This window comes from Microcebus murinus, chromosome 3 (assembly GCF_040939455.1).
Source record: "Microcebus murinus isolate Inina chromosome 3, M.murinus_Inina_mat1.0, whole genome shotgun sequence".
Classification (NCBI taxonomy): Eukaryota; Metazoa; Chordata; class Mammalia; order Primates; family Cheirogaleidae; genus Microcebus; species Microcebus murinus.
In genome coordinates this window covers 34636564-34653354 of record NC_134106.1, presented here as the reverse complement: position 1 = coordinate 34653354, position 16791 = coordinate 34636564, and the positions used below count along the sequence as shown (strand labels likewise).

Genomic DNA, 16791 nt, shown 5'->3' with positions numbered 1-16791 from the left:
GATCTCGAAGATAAACACAAAAAAAGCAAGGCCTAGCAGATCTAAATCCATTTTGTGTTGCTATAAAGGAATACCTGAGGCAGGGTAATTTATAAAGAAAAAACGTCTCTTGGCCAGACGCAGTGGCTCACACCTGTAATTCTAGCACTCTGGGAGGCCGAGGCAAGTGGATTGCTTGAGGTCAGGAGTTCGAAACCAGCCTGTGCAAGAGCGAGAGCCCATCTCTACTAGAAATAGAAAGAATTTAATTGGCCAACTAGAAATAAAAATTATTTTATTTCTAAAAATTACTTTATTTGTATTCATTTCATATTTATTTCTAAAGTAATAAAAATACTTTATTTCTATTCATATCTAGAAAAAAAAATTAGCCGGACATGGTGGCGCATGCCTGTAGTCCCAGCTACTCGGGAGGCTGAGGCAGAAGGATTGCTTGAGTCCAGGAGTTTGAGGTTGCTGTGAGCTAGGCTGACGCCACAGCACTCACTCTAGACTGGGCAACAAGGCGAGACTCTGTCTCCAAAAAAAAAAAAAAAAGAAAGAAAAATTCAATGCTCATCAGCATTATAACACTCATAACGATCAAAAATATTTTAAATTAGAGGGAGAGGCGTGAAAGGTCGTATTGCAGAAATAAAGATGGAAAGGAAAAGCAAAGACAATTCTTTCAAACAGCAATAAGATTGGGAAAAAATGCCACTAAAGCAATTTATAAAGTAGCTTACATACTTGGTACAAAAAAAAAAAAAAAAGGAAGCCATTTAGTAATGTAGACATTGTGAAAGAATGCATTGGTGAAGTTATAGGATGCTTAGACCCCACCCCCATAACGTTTCAAAGTACAAACTGCCTCTTTCAAGAAGAACCATAACTGGCATTATGAATTCGCCTTCCATTTAATAGAACTACTTCATGCAATTCTTCAAAAGGCAAATATATAATTCAATTGCTTTGGATGAATCAACTGATACTACTGACTCGGGGCAGGTTTCATACTTCATTCAGGTCATAACAGAAGATTTTCTTTGCTATGAAGAGTTACTCACTTTGGCCACTCTTGCAAACAGAACACCGGGAACAGATAACCAACAACTTTCAAGATAAATGCTGTGGTCAGGCATGGTAGCTCACGTCTGTAATCCTACCACTCTGGAAGGCCGAGGCGGAAGGATCGTTTGAGCTCAGGAGTTTGAGACCAGCCTGAGTAAGAGCAAGACTCCGTCTCTACTATAAATAGAAAGAAATTAGCAGAACAACTAAAAATAGAAAAAATTAGCCGGACATAGTGACATGTGCCTGTAGTCCCAGCTACTTGGGAGGCTGAGGCAGAAGGACTGCTTGAGCCCAGGAGTTTGAGGTTGCTGTCAGCTAGGCTGACGCCATGACACTCTAGCCAGGGCAACAGAGCGAGACTCTGGCTCGGAAAAAAAAAAAGTATTAACATAGCTGGGCATGGTAGTGTATGCCTGTAGTCCCAGCTACTCAGAAGGCTTAGGCAGAAGGACTGCTTCAGCCCAGAAGTTTGAGGTTGCTGTCAGCTAAGCTGACGCCACGGCACTCTGGCCTAGGCAACAAAGTGAGATTCTGTCTTTAAAAAAAGTCTAAGAGATACAGATGCTCTTATTTCTTTTCATTTTATCTTGCAGCAGCAAAATCTCTGTGCTAAAGCTACAATTTTAAATGACACTTTACAAATTATAAGTATTGTTAACTGTATCTGTGCAAATGCAACATGGCATCCATCATCATACATGCTAAAGTTGAATGACAAGGTATTCAGTGTGGATTTGCTGTATCATTCTAAAGTGTGTTGGCTATTGCAAGGACAGGTGTTAGCCAAAACTTTATCTCTGCAAGAACAGATAATTAAATTTTATGAAGAACAGAATCAGCAATGTGAATTATTGAAAGAAGATTTCTATAGGAAAGCAGAATTTCCGTGTAGTATCATGTCAAATCAAAATGACCCAAGTATTTCTTTGCAAGGTAAAACTATGTCTAAACATGATAAATGGCAAAAAAAAAAAAAAAAATCCAGGCAATCCAAAAAAAGGCTCTTTTTTCAAAACACCACTTCTTCAAAAGGAAATTTCGGACGAACACTTTTCCCAGTTAGCAAAGGATGATATATTCAAATCTGATGACCAGGATGATATATTCAAATCATCTGAAGAATATGTAGCTGTTATAGACCTATTAATTGGAGAATACAATGAAGCTTCACTAACTTTGAGAATTATAACATCACTCTCAAATTTAGCCTTTCTGCCTCACCTAGTTAGTATTACCATGGCATCTAAAGAACTACAGATGGAATTGATTGAGCTCTCGGTAGATAACATTTTAAAGTCATTGTTTGCTGATAAGGAAGATCCAATTGAAATATGGAAAAATACAGTAGAATACCCATGCCTTTGGCAACATGCCTGAAAAATTCCTTCCTGCTTTTCAACCACTTACTGCTGTGAATCTACATTCTCCTACCTAACCCAAATCACAACACCCTTAAGATCACAAATGACAGACACCCATCTAGAAGATCAACTGAAATTTCGGACCCCCATGCTGCAACCAATTTTCAAATGCTTTCCAACAAAAAGTGGACACAATAAAGTCATTAAAAGGTTGGTTAACTTTAAAATTAACAAATAGGGCCGGGCGCTGTGGCTCACGCCTGTAATCCTAGCTCTTGGGAGGCCGAGGCGGGCGGATTGCTCAAGGTCAGGAGTTCAAAACCAGCCTGAGCAAGAGCGAGACCCTGTCTCTACTATAAATAGAAAGAAATTAATTGGCCAACTGATATATATATAAAAAAAAAAAAATTAGCCGGGCATGGTGGCGCATGCCTGTAGTCCCAGCTACCCGGGAGGCTGAGGCAGAAGGATCACTCGAGCCCAGGAGTTTGAGGTTGCTGTGAGCTAGGCTGACGCCACGGCACTCACTCTAGCCTGGGCAACAAAGCGAGACTCTGTCTCAAAAAAAACAAAAAACAAAAAACAAAAAACAAATAGGCCAGGCGCAGTGACTCATGCCTGTGATCCTAGCATTCTGGGAGGCCAAGGTGGGCGTATCGCACAAGGTCAGGAGTTCAAAACCAGCCTGAGCAAGAGCAAGACCCTATCTCTACTATAAATAGAAAGAAATTAATTGACCAACTAAAAACATATAAAAAAAAAATTAGCCGGGCATGGTGGCTCATGCCTGTAGTCCCAGCTACTTGGGAGGCTGAGAAAGAAGAATTGCTTGAGCCCAGGAAGTTTGAGGTTGCTGTGAGCTAGGCTGATGCCATGGCACTCTAGTCCTGGGCAACAGAGTGAGACTCTGTAATAAAATAAAATAAAATAAAATAAAATAAAATAAAATAAAATAAAATAAAATAAAATAAAATAAAATAAAATGAACAAATAGTTTTCATTTTCTGAAATTATTAAGTACATAGTAGTTAGATTTTTATGAAATAATGTACATCTTTAAGTATATCTAATTGAAGTTTCTTGAGTGTGGCCTTAGTTGATTATAGCTCAATTTAATGCAGGTCTTCCAACATGAAAAGGCTCCCCACACCTGGGTAATACCAATCCTACTTAAACTATTCCAAAACATTGAGGAGGAAGGAATACTTTCAAACTCATTCTATGAGGCTTGTGTCACCCTAATACCAAAACCACACAAAGCCACAACAGAAAAAGAAAACTATAGGCCAATATCTCTGATGAACATAAATCCAAAATTCCTCAACAAAATACTAGCAATCTGAATTCAACAACACATTAAGAAGATTATTCATCAAGATAAAGTAGAGGCCGGGCACGGTGGCTCACGCCTGTAATCCTAGCACTCTGGGAGGCTGAGGCGGGCAGATTGCTCAAGGTCAGGAGTTCAAAACCAGCCTGAGCGAGACCCCATCTCTACCATAAAAATAGAAAGAAATTAATTGGCCAAGTAATATATATAATATAAAAATCAGCCGGGCTTGGTGGCTCGTGCCTGTAGTCCCAGCTACTCGGGAGGCTGGGGCAGGAGGATTGCTTGAGCCCAGGAGTTTGAGGTTGCTGTGAGCTAGGCTGACGCCATGGCACTCACTCTAGCCTGGGCAAGAAAGTGAGACTCTGTCTCAAAAAAAAAAAAAAAAAAAAAAAAAAAAAGATAAAGTAGAACTCATCCCAGGGGTGCTATGATGATTTCACATATACAAATCAATCAATGTGACACATCACATCAACAGAACAAAGGACAAAAACCATCTGATGACTTCAAGTGATGCTGAAAAAACACTCGATAAAATTCAATAATATTCATGACAAAAACTCTCAGAAAACTGGGTATAGAAGGAATTTACCTCGACGTGATAAAAGCCATATATGACAGACTCACAGCAAGTATCACACTGAATGGGGAAAAACTGAAAGCCTTTCTCTAAGATCTGGAACAAGACAAGGATGCCCCGTTTCACCACTGTTATTCAACATAGTACTGGAAGTTCTAGCTAGAGGAATCAGACAAGAAAGAAATAAAGGGCATCCAAATTGTAAAGAAAGAAGTCAAGTTATCCTTGTTTGCAAATGATATGATATTATACCTAGAGAAACCTAATTAATTCCACAAAAAAAAAAGTTATAACTGGTTTATTCAATAAAGTTTCAGGATACAAAATCAATATACAAAAATCAGTAGCATTTCTATATGCTAACAGTAAAGAATCTGAAAAAGAAACCAAGAAAGTAATCCCATTTATAATAGCTACAAATAAAATACCTATGAATAAACTTAACCTCATAAGTGAAAGTTCTCTATAATGAAAACTACAAAACACTAATGAAAGAAGTTGAAGACAACACACAAAAAAATGGAAAGATATTCTATGCTCATGATGGGAAGAATCAATAGTCAAAATGTCCATACTACCCAAAGCATTCTACAGATTCAATGCAATCCCCATCAATGTACCAATGACTATAAACCAAAATACCAGAGGAGAAAAAAAATATATCAATGATACTCTTCAAAGAAATAGAATAATCCTAAAATTTATATGGAACCACAAAAGACCCAGAATAGCCAAAGCCATCTTGAGCAAAAAGAATAAAACTGGAAGAATCATATATTATCTGATATAGTAACCAAAAGAGTATGGCACTGGCATAAAAACAGACACATAGACCAATGAAATGAATGGAAAACCCAGTAATAAATCCATACATCTATAGTGAACTTATCTTCAACAAAGGTGCCAGGAACACAGAGTGAGGAAAGGACAGTCTCTTCAATATATGATCCTGGGAAAACTGGATATCCATATACAGAAGAATGAAACTAGACCCTTATCTCTCACCATATACAAAAATTAAATCAAAATAGATTAAAGACCGAAATCTAAGACCTGAAACTACTAAAAGGAAATACTGGGGAAATGCTTCAGGACATTGGTCTGGGCAAGGACTTCCTCAGTAATATTCCCAAAACACAGGCAAGCAAAGCAAAATTGGACAAATGGGATCACATCAATCTAAAAAAATTCTGCAGAGCAAAGGAAACAATCAACAAAGCAAAGAGACAACCGATAAAATGGGAGAAAATATTTCCAAACTATCCATCTGACAAGGGATTAATAAATAAAATATGTAAGAAATGCCAGCAACTCAATAAGAAAAAAAAATCATATAAGCAATTAAAAAATGGGTAAAGGATCTAAATACATTTCTCAAAAGACAACACACACAAATGACCAACAGGTATATGAAAAAATGTTCAAGATCATTAATCACCAGAAAAATACAAATCAAAACTATAATAAGATTATCACCTGGCCCCAGTTAAAATGGCTTTTATCAAAAAGACATCCTGGCCAGGTACAGTGGCTCATGCCTGTAATCCTAGCACTTTGGGAGGCCAAGGCAGGAGGATTGCTAAAAGCCAGGAATTGAAGACCAGCCTCAGCAAGAGTGAGACCCGTCTCTACAAAAAGTACAAAAATTAACTGGGCATGGTGACTCGCACCTGTAGTCCCAGCTACTTGGGAAGCTGAAGCAGGAGAATCACTTGAGCCCAGGAGTTTCAGGCTGCAGTGAGCTATGACGATGCCAGTGCACTCTAGCCCAGGAGACAGAGGGAAACCCTATCTCTAAGAAAAAAAAAAGACAGGTAATTACGAATGCTGGAGAGGATGTCAAGAAAGGGGGAAAAAAACCCTTGTACACTGTTGGTGGGGATATAAATAAGTGCAACCACTATGGAGAACAGTATGGAGAATCGTCAAAAAAGTAATAATAGAACTATAATATGACTCAGCAATCCCACTGCTAGGTATATATCCAAAGGAAGGGAAATCAGTATATATAAAAGATATCTGAACTCACAAAAGCCAAGATTTTAAGTGAACCTAAGTGTCCATCAACAGATGAATGGATAAAGAAACTGTGATATATATATGCAATGGAATATTATATATAGTCACTAAAAAGAATGAAATCCTGCCATTTGAAACAACATGGATGGAACTGGAGAACATCATGTTAGGTGAAATAATCCAAGCACAGAAAGACAAATCTCTCCCAATGACTTTTACTTTGAAAAAAAAAAGAAAAAAGAAAATAATAATTAATTTAAAAAAAGAATGACAAGGCCGGGCGTGGTGGCTCACACCTGTAATCCTAGCTCTCTGGGAGGCCGAGGCGGGCGGATTGCTCAAGGTCAGGAGTTCAAAACCAGCCTGAGCAAGAGCGAGACCCCGTCTCTACTATAAATAGAAAGAAATTAATTGGCCAACTGATATGTATATAAAAAATTAGCTGGGCATGGTGGTGCATGCCTGTAGTCCCAGCTACTCGGGAGGCTGAGGCAGAAGGATCGCTCGAGCCCAGGAGTTTGAGGTTGCTGTGAGCTAGCCTGACGCCATGGCACTCACTCTAGCCTGGGCAACAAAGCGAGACTCTGTCTCAAAAAAAAAAAAAAAAGAAAGAAAAAGAAAGACAAATCTCACATGTTCTCACTCTTATGTAGGAGTTAAATATTAAAAACAATTGATCACATGGAGACAATGTAGAATGATGGTCACTAGAGGCTAGGAAAGGTAGCAGGGAGCTGGAGATAAAGTGGGGATGGTTAATGGGTACAAAAATAGGTAGACAGTCAGATAGAATGAACAATATTTGACAGCACAACAAAGTGTCTATAATTAGTGATAAGTTAGGGTATGCTTTAAGATAACTAAAAGAGTGGAACTGGAATGTTCCTAACACAAAGAAATGATAAATGCCTGACTTGATGGATACTCCAATTATCTGCTTTGATTAATTCACATTGTATGTCTGTATTAAAATATCACAAGTACCCTATAAAGATATATAACTATTATGAACCCATAATTAAAAATATTTTTTTAATTAAAAAACAAAATCAGAGGAAGGAAATAGCAGAGAACATAAACAGGTGGAAGACCATACCATGCTTGTGAGTCAGCAGAATCAACATTGTTAAAATGTCTATACTACCCAAAGTGATCTACAGACTCAATGCAATCCCTATTAAAATACCATCATCATTTTTCACAGATATAGAAAAAATAATTTTATGCTTTGTATGGAATCAGAGAAGACCCTGTATATCAAAAGCAATCCTAGGCAATAAAAACAAAATGGGAGGTATCAATTTACTAGTCTTCAAACTATAATACAAGGCTATAGTAAATAAAATAGCTTGGTACTGGCACAAGAACAGGGATATTTACCAGTGGAACAGAACAGAGAACCCAGATATAAAACCACCCTCATATAGCCATCTAATCTTTGACAAAGCAGACCAAAACATACACTGAGGAAAAGAACACTTATTCAATAAATGATGCTGGGAAAACTGGATAGCCATATGTAGAAGACTGAAACAGGATCCACACCTTTCACCTCTCACAAAAATCAACTCAACGCTGGGTAACAGACTTAAACCTAAGGTGTAAAACTATTAGAATTATTGAGGAAAATGTTGGAAATACTCTTCTAGACATTAGCCTAGGAAAATAATTACGAAGACCCCAAAGGCAATCACAGCAACAACAAAAATAAATAAATGGGATCTGATCAAATTAAAAAGCTTCTGCACAGCCAAAGAAACTGTCACGAGAGCAAACAGACAACCTACAGAATGGGAGAAAATTTTCACAAGCTAACATCTGATAAAGGGCTGATAACTAGAATCTATTTACAACTCAGGAAAATCAGCAAGAAAAAAAACAACCCTATCAAAAAGTGGGCAAAGGACATGAACAGAAACTTTCCAAAAGAAGACAGAATAATGGCCAACAAACATATGAAAAATACTAATCATCTCTAATCATCAGGGCAATGCAAATCAAAACCATAATGAGATATCACTTATCTCCAGTGAGAACAGCCTTTATTAACACGTCCCAAAACAAAAAACGTTGGCATGGATCTGGAGAGATAGGAACACCGGCACGTTGCTGGTGGGACTGCAAACTAGTTCAATCTATGTGGAAAGCAATATGGAGATACCTTAATGCAATACAAGTAGATCTACCATTTGATCCAGCAATCCCATTACTGGGCATGTACCAAAAAGAACAAAAGACACTCTATTAAAAAAGACACCTGCTCAGGAATGTGTATAGCAGCACAATTCACAATAGCAAAAATGTGGAAACAACCAAAGTGCCCATCAATACATGAGTGGATTAATAAAATGTAGTATATGTATACCATGGAGTGCTATTCAGCTATAAGAAACAATGGTGATATAGCACATCTTGTATTTTCCTGGATAGAACTGGAACCCATTCTACTAAGCGAAGTATCCCAAGAATGGAAAAATAAGCACCACATGTACTCACCAGCAAATTGGTGTCACTGATCAACACCTAAGTGGACATATAGGAATAACATTTATTGGTTGGGCAGATAGGAGGGAGAGGAGGGGGTGAGTATACGCATACATAATGAGTGTGATGTGCACCATCTGGGAGATGGACACACTCGAAGCTCTGACTCGAGGTGGGCAAGGGCAATATACATAACCTTAATATTTGTACCCCCATAATATGCTGCAAGAAAAAAAAAAGAGTATTCTCTAAGTAAAGATAGCAATGTAGGCAAAGAGCCTAAGAATTAGACTAAGAGATGACTTTGATACTGAATAAACACGTTAAAATGAAAAAATAAAATAAAATAAACATGGGTTGAATGTCCATCAAAAAAAAAAAAAAAAAGAAAACAAAATCAAAGAGACTAATAATCAAAGAGCCAAATAATAGGTTTCTGAGACACCTGTTGAACCAGGATATAAGAAACTTACAGGCCGGGCGCGGTGGCTCACGCCTGTAATCCTTGCTCTTGGGAGGCAGAGGCGGGCGGATTGCTCAAGGTCAGGAGTTCAAAACCAGCCTGAGCAAGAGCGAGACCCCGTCTCTACTATAAAATAGAAAGAAATAAATTGGCCAACTGATATATATATATAAAAAATTAGCCGGGCATGGTGGCGCATGCCTGTAGTCCCAGCTACTCGGGAGGCTGAGGCAGAAGGATCGCTCGAGCCCAGGAGTTTGAGGTTGCTGTGAGCTAGGCTGACGCCACGGCACTCACTCTAACCTGGACAACAAAGCGAGACTCTGTCTCAAAAAAAAAAAAAAAAGAAACTTACAGCAGGGTTTTGCGTCTTATACATACTTCAGTTATATAAGTGTGATATTAGAGTTGGGGTACTTTGGTCAGTGTTATGATGTTATGAATTTAGATATATTTGAGACTATGGTATCATTTATATATAAAAAGATAAACAATTTTCACTTATAAGACTTCATTTTTCTTTTTTTTTGAGACAGAGTCTCGCTTTGTTGCTCAGGCTAGAGTGAGTGCCATGGCGTCAGCCTAGCTCACAGCAACCTCAAACTCCTGAGTTCAAGCAATCCTTCTGCCTCAGCCTCCCAAGTAGCTGGGACTATAGGCATTCGCCACCATGCCCGGCTAATTTTTTCTATGTATATTAGTTGGCCAATTAATTTCTTTCTATTTATAGTAGAGACAGGGTCTCACTCTTGCTCAGGCTGGTTTCGAATTCCTGACCTCGAGCAATCCTCCCGCCTCGGCCTCCCAGAGAGCCAGGATTACAGGCGTGAGCCACCGCACCCGGCCTATACCTCACTTTTTGCAGTCTCTGAATAGTGGTCAAAAATGCATACCTCTTGAGAAAACAGTCCTAAGGAAAAAATAAAAATCAAAGAAAGTCTGTAAAATATATGTAAGGCCTTAAATCCATCATGGCAGGGCTCCTACCATTATCCAGGAGTTTATCTTAAAATTCAGAAGGAGGTAGTTGCCTTGGGGGTGCACAGGACTCATTTATGAAAATTGGAAAAAAAGCAGTCAGACTTCTTGACAGAAAGCTAGTGTTCCTTAGCTGCCAGGTTTGTCAATGAGGACTAAATCTGCCATTAAGGTTACTCATGGTTATTTTTCATAATTCAATAAATTAAATCCACAGTTCCAACAATTCAATGAAAATACATTAAAATACAGCATATATTATACTTTATACATCAATTTATACCACACATTTAAATATATCTTAAGTATGTATATGGTACAAGATTCAAACATTTTACCAGACAAAAATTTAAAACGCAAAGGCATGCTTAAAGGAACATTACTCCAACCATTCTGTGTATACTGGTTTTAAAAAAGTGCTTATAATGGTTAGTCTTATGTGTCAACTTGGCTAGGCTATAGAACCTACTTATTAAATCAAAATCTATGCCAGACGTGGTGTCTCAGGCCTGTAATCCTAGCACTCTGGGGGGATCACTCAAGATCAGGAGTTCAAAACCAACCTGAGCAAGAGGAAGACCCCATCTCTACTAAAAATAGAAACAAATTAATTGTCCAATTAAAAATATATAGGCCGGGTGCAGTGGCTCACGCCTGTAATCCTAGCACTCTGGGAGGCCGAGGTGGGCGGATTGCTCGAGGTCAAGAGTTCGAAACCAGCCTGAGAAAGAGCAAGACCCCGTCTCTACTATAAATAGAAATAAGTTAATTGGCCAACTAATATATAGAGAGAAAAAATTAGCCGGGCATGGTGGCACATGCCTGTAGTCCCAGGTACTTGGGAGGCTGAGGCAGAAGAATTGCTTGAGCCCAGGAGTTTGAGGTTTGCTGTGAGCTAGGCTGATGCCAAGGCACTCTAGCCCAAGCAACAGAGTATGACTCTGTCTTTAAAAAAAAAAAAAAAGGCCGGGCGTGGTGGCTCACGCCTGTAATCCTAGCACTCTGGGAGGCCGAGGCGGGCGGATCGCTCTAGGTCAGGAGTTCGAAACCAGCCTGAGCAAGAGCGAGACCCCGTCTCTACTATAAATAGAAAGAAATTAATTGGCCAACTGATATATATAGAAAAAATTAGCCGGGCATGGTGGCGCATGCCTGTAGTCCCAGCTACTCGGGAGGCTGAGGCAGCAGGATTGCTTGAGCCCAGGAGATTGAGGTTGCTGTGAGCTAGGCTGACGCCACGGCACTCACTCTAGCCTGGACAACAAAGTGAGACTCTGTCTCAAAAAAAAAAAAAAAAAAAAAAAAAAAGAAATCTGATCCTCATTTCTGTGTTGATATCTTTGTAAACATTTTACAAGATCCTTTGTTTTTCTCAGGTGTTCAGAAATAATGTATCTGTGTCTTTTTTTCATTCACTCTGAAGATTCTCATCTTTCCACTCTGGGAAAATGTTCTCCTTTTTAATGATTTCTTCCTTTCTTTCATTCATTTTTATTACTTAAGTCCTTTGGACCTATATTCTATACCTCTTATTTATCTATCATATTTTATATTTATCTTTTTGTTATATATTATATTTCTAAAATTATTAAATTTTCCATATTATCTTCATTATTCAGTCCTTCCATTGTTTTGTTTTAATGTGCATTTTTTGATTTCCAAAAACGTCTTTATTCTAATTGCTCTTTTTTTTTTTTTGAGACAGCCCGGCTTTGTTGCTCAGGCTAGAGTGAGTGCCATGTCGTCACCCTAGCTCACACCAACCTCAAACTCCTGGGCTCAAGCAATCCTACTGCCTCAGCCTCCCGAGTAGCTTGGGACTACAAGCATGTGCAACCAGGCCCGGCTAATTTTTTCTATATATATTAGTTGGCCAATTAATTTCTTTCTATTTATAGTAGAGATGGGGTCTCGCTCTTGCTCAGGCTGGTTTGGAACTCTTGACCTGGAGCAATCTACCCACCTCGGCCTCTCAGAATGCTAGGATTACAGGCGTTGAGCCACCGTGCTCAGCCCTGTAATTGCTCTTTATAACTGTTCTTCCTTTGTGGAATCAATACATACATGCATGCCATGAGCACATATACATGTATGTAAATTAAATATATATAAACATCTATAAAAATTTACTTTTCATATATTTGTTTCAAAATTGGAATTTTATGTTGCATATTTATGTAATTTTGTATTCAACTATATATCATGCCATCTGCATATACTGACATACATATAAATCTATTTCATTCATTTAAATAGCTACAAGGCATTCTAGGCCGGGCATGGTGGCTCACGCCTATAATCCTAACACTCTGGGAGGCCAAGGCAGGTGGATCGCTCGAGTTCAGGAGTTCGAAACCAGCCTGAGGGAGACCCCATCTCTACCAAAAATAGAAAGAAATTAATTGACCAATTAAAAAATATATATGGAGAAAAAAATTAGCCAGGCATGGTGGGGCATGCCTGTAGTCCCAGCTACTCAGGAGGCTGAGGCAGGAGGATCGCTAGAGCCCAGGAGATTGAGGTTGCTGTGAGCTAGGCTGACACCGCGGCCTGGGCAAGAAAGTGAGATTCTGTCTCAAAAAAAAAAAAAAAAAAAAGGCATTCTAGAATATGTGCAATAAACATGGTTTGTTTAGTTTAATAGCCTATGGCTGGACACTTAGTTGTCTCTTATTTTCTGCAACTAGAAAGGCACATTTTCTTGAGCATTTCTCTATGATTAGTATCCAGTAATGGAAATACTGAGTTTTAATCCTGCTAGGTAGTGTCAAATTTTCCTTTACATTCCAGGTCAAGATAGTATCAATCCCAGTTAAATATAAATAATTTTAACATTTTTACTGCTTAGAACATTAATCTCTAATTTTTGAGATATTTGTAAGAGGATATGGGGGTTTTTATCTTTTCTTTTTTTTTTGGACACAACGGCTTGCTCTGTCACCCAGGCTGGAGTGCAGTGGTGTCACCACAGCTCACCGCAGTCTCAAACTCCTGGGGTCAAGCGATCCTCCTGCCTCGGCCTCCCAAGTAGATAGAAGAACATGCCACCACAACACCCAACTACTTTATTTCTTTCTTCTTTTTTTTAAAAAGAGATAGAGGCCGGGCGCAGTGGCTCATGCCTGTAATCCTAGCACTCTGGGAGGCTGAGGCGGGCGGATTGCTCGAGGTCAGGAGTTCAAAACCATCCTGAGCAAGAGTGAGACCCTGTCTCTACTATAAATAGAAAGAAATTAATTGGCCAACTAATATATATACAAAAAATTAGCTGGGCATGGTGGCGCATGCCTGTAGTCCCAGCCACTTGGGAGGCTGAGGCAGTAGGATTGCTTGAGCCCAGGAGTTTGAGGTTGCTGTGAGCTAGGCTGACGCCATGGCACTCACTCTAGCCTGGGCATCAAAGCAAGACTCTGTCTCAAAAAAAAAAAAAAAAAAAAAGAGAGATAGAGTGTCACTGTGTTGTCCAAGCTGATCTCTAACTCCTGGCCTCAAGTGATCTTCCCACCTCGGTATCCCTAAGTGCTGGGATCACAGGCGTGAGCTACCATGCCCAGCCTAGATATTGTTGATTTAAAACTGTGTGGCCAAGAGAGGTGGCTCATGCCTATAATCCTAGCACTCTGGGAGGCTGAGGCAGGAAGATGAATTGAGCTCAGGAGTTAGAGACCAGCCTGAGCAAGAGTAAGACCCCATCTCTACTTAAAAGAGAAAAAATTAGGCCGGGCGCTGTGGCTCACGCCTGTAATCCTAGCTCTTGGGAGGCCGAGGCGGGCGGATTGCTCAAGGTCAGGAGTTCAAAACCAGCCTGAGCAAGAGCGAGACCCCGTCTCTACTATAAATAGAAAGAAATTAATTGGCCAACTGATATATATACAAAAAATTAGCCAGGCCTGGTGGCGCATGCCTGTAGTCCCAGCTACCCGGGAGGCTGAGGCAGAAGGATCACTCGAGCCCAGGAGTTTGAGGTTGCTGTGAGCTAGGCTGACGCCATGGCACTCACTCTAGCCTGGGCAACAAAGCGAGACTCTGTCTCAAAAAAAAAAAAAAAAAAAAAAAAGAGAAAAAATTAGTGGGCTGCGGTCACATGCACCTGTAGTCCCAGCTACTCAGGAGGCTGAGGCTGAATGATAGCTTGAGCCCAGGACTTTGAGGTTGCTGTAAGCTAGGCTGATACCACGGCACTCTAACCTGGGGAATAGAGTGAGTCTCACTCTCAAGAAGTAAAAAAAAAGAATAAAACTGTCATTGGAAATATACAAAAACAGCAAAACTATTACAATCTTGTTCCAGCTAAGTATTGCTGAGTTACAATTCACTCCAAAACTTGGTGCCACAAAATGACTATTTTCTTTTTGTTCATCAGTCCAGTAAGAAGTTCAGACAGGACACAGCACAGAAGTCTTATCTTTGCTCCATAATGACTGGAGCCTCAACAGGAAGACACAAATAGCTAGGGGTGGATCATCTAGCAGCTCCTTCAGCCATATGTCTGGCACCTGGGCTCAGCTAGGACTACAAATCATAGCACATGGCTATGGCACATAGCACATGGCTCCTCCATGTGGCTTGGTCTTCTCACAGTATGGTGGCTGAATTCCAAGCAGGAATATCCTGGAAGCTAACATTGAAAAAACCAGGCACAAGTTACACGGCCTACTATGACTTAACCTTGGGAGCCATATCCCATTTACTTACACTGTACTGTGTTGGTTACAATCCTACTGAGATCCAAGAAGAAGAGACATAGACCCCCACCTCTCAATGGAAAGAACGTCTATGAATTTGGGGACCATGTTTTGTAACCACCAGAGGTTCTTTTCAGTCAACCAAGGTGTTAAAACAACTGGTAGCCTGGCTATTCTTCAGGCTTAAATTTACCAGATTTACCTGGTAAATTTAAGGCTACAAACATTTGTGGAGCAACAACCATAAACAAGATAAATGACGGCTGGAAGAAAGATCAAGACCATGTCCCAAACATTAAAGAACACAGAGCACTCTGCATGTACTAACTGAGTGCCAAAACCAGGAAAGAAAGCCAGGAAGGACAGAATAGATGTATTCAAAACATTCAATTTCAGTTCTTTGAAGCAATACTCAATGTGATTCCTCGCTCTAAATCTTCCAAATGAGGTACAGATTCTTTCATAAAAATCACTTTTTAGTCCAAAGACCCTATAAAACATATTAAACATTCTACGTCTTTTTAATAATTCTTAATCATATATTGCATGAATCTCAAAAACGAAAGTTCTCAATATGCCCTTTGACACCAAAACTTTTAATAAGAATCTCTTTTTATAACAACATAATGACTCAGACCAGGATGTGATAAGAACTGGGTACAGAAGTCACCTCACCTTTTATCTGAAACAAATCATAACTGTATTACCTAATATTACCACACCCTGAAATGTCTCATTCTTTAAAAATTTAAGAATAGCATCAACACCACTTTCTGATCCTACTTAACAATAATACAAACTTTCAAGCATCATCAAGTTAGTAAGCTAAATGAACAAGACTTAAGGTAGACAGGTTCAGATTCTCCCCAATTCTCTACCACAGCCAATTCTGGTTCTATAATTCTGAGTAGATAAAAACAAATCTTGGGAGGCCGAAGCGGGCGGATTGCTCAAGGTCAGGAGTTCGAAACCAGCCTGAGCGAGACCCCGTCTCTACCAAAAATAGAAATAAATTAATTGACCAACTAAAAATATATATACAAAAAAAAAAAAATTAGCCGGGCATGGTGGTGCATGCCTGTAGTCCCAGCTACTCAGGAGGCTGAGGCAGTAGGATCGCTGAGCCCCGGAGATTGAGGTTGCTGTGAGCCAGGCTGACGCCACGGCACTCACTCTAGCCTGGGCAACAAAGTGAGACTCTGTCTCAAAAACAAAAACAAAAACAAAAACAAAAACAAATCTTCCGGCTAGGTGTCGTGGCTCACGCTTGTAATCCTAGCACTCTGAGAAGCTGAAGCGGCCAGATTGCTCAATGTCAGGAGTTCGAAACTAGCCTGAGCAAGAGTGAGACCCCTATCTCTATTATAAATAGAAAGAAATTAATTGGCCAACTAATATATATACAAAAAATTAGCAGGGCATAGTGGCGAATGCCTGTAGTCCCAGCTACTTGGGAGGCTGAGGCAGTAGGATTGCTTAAGCCCAGGAGTTTGAGGTTACTGTGAGCTAGGCTGACGCCAGGGCACTCACTGTAGCCTGGGCAACAAAGTGAGACTCTGTCTCAAAAAATAAAAAACAAACAAACAAACAAAAAACAAATCTTCCCACCTTCTTTCCTTCTCTCCTTCCACAAAGTTCCAAGTGTTTGTGTGTTGGGGTAGAGAGGCAGGGCAAACAGAATGACTATTAGTAAGTAAAAGAACCATTTCACATTCTTTTTGTCTTGTTTTGTTTTTTCATTCCATTTTTCCCTTATGTTCCAGCTTCAGCTCAAAGTAAATGACACAACTACTGAAAAGAGCAGAGGGAAAAAACTCTAAGAAAGAGAGCTCCAA

General features: G+C 39.5%; 1 protein-coding gene across 5 annotated transcripts in view; it reads right to left on the bottom strand.

The window, feature by feature from the left end:
* Positions 1-16791, bottom strand: part of MTA3 (metastasis associated 1 family member 3) — a 174028-nt gene that overhangs the window by 140675 nt on the left and 16562 nt on the right. The gene's annotated exons all lie outside the window — the stretch shown is intronic.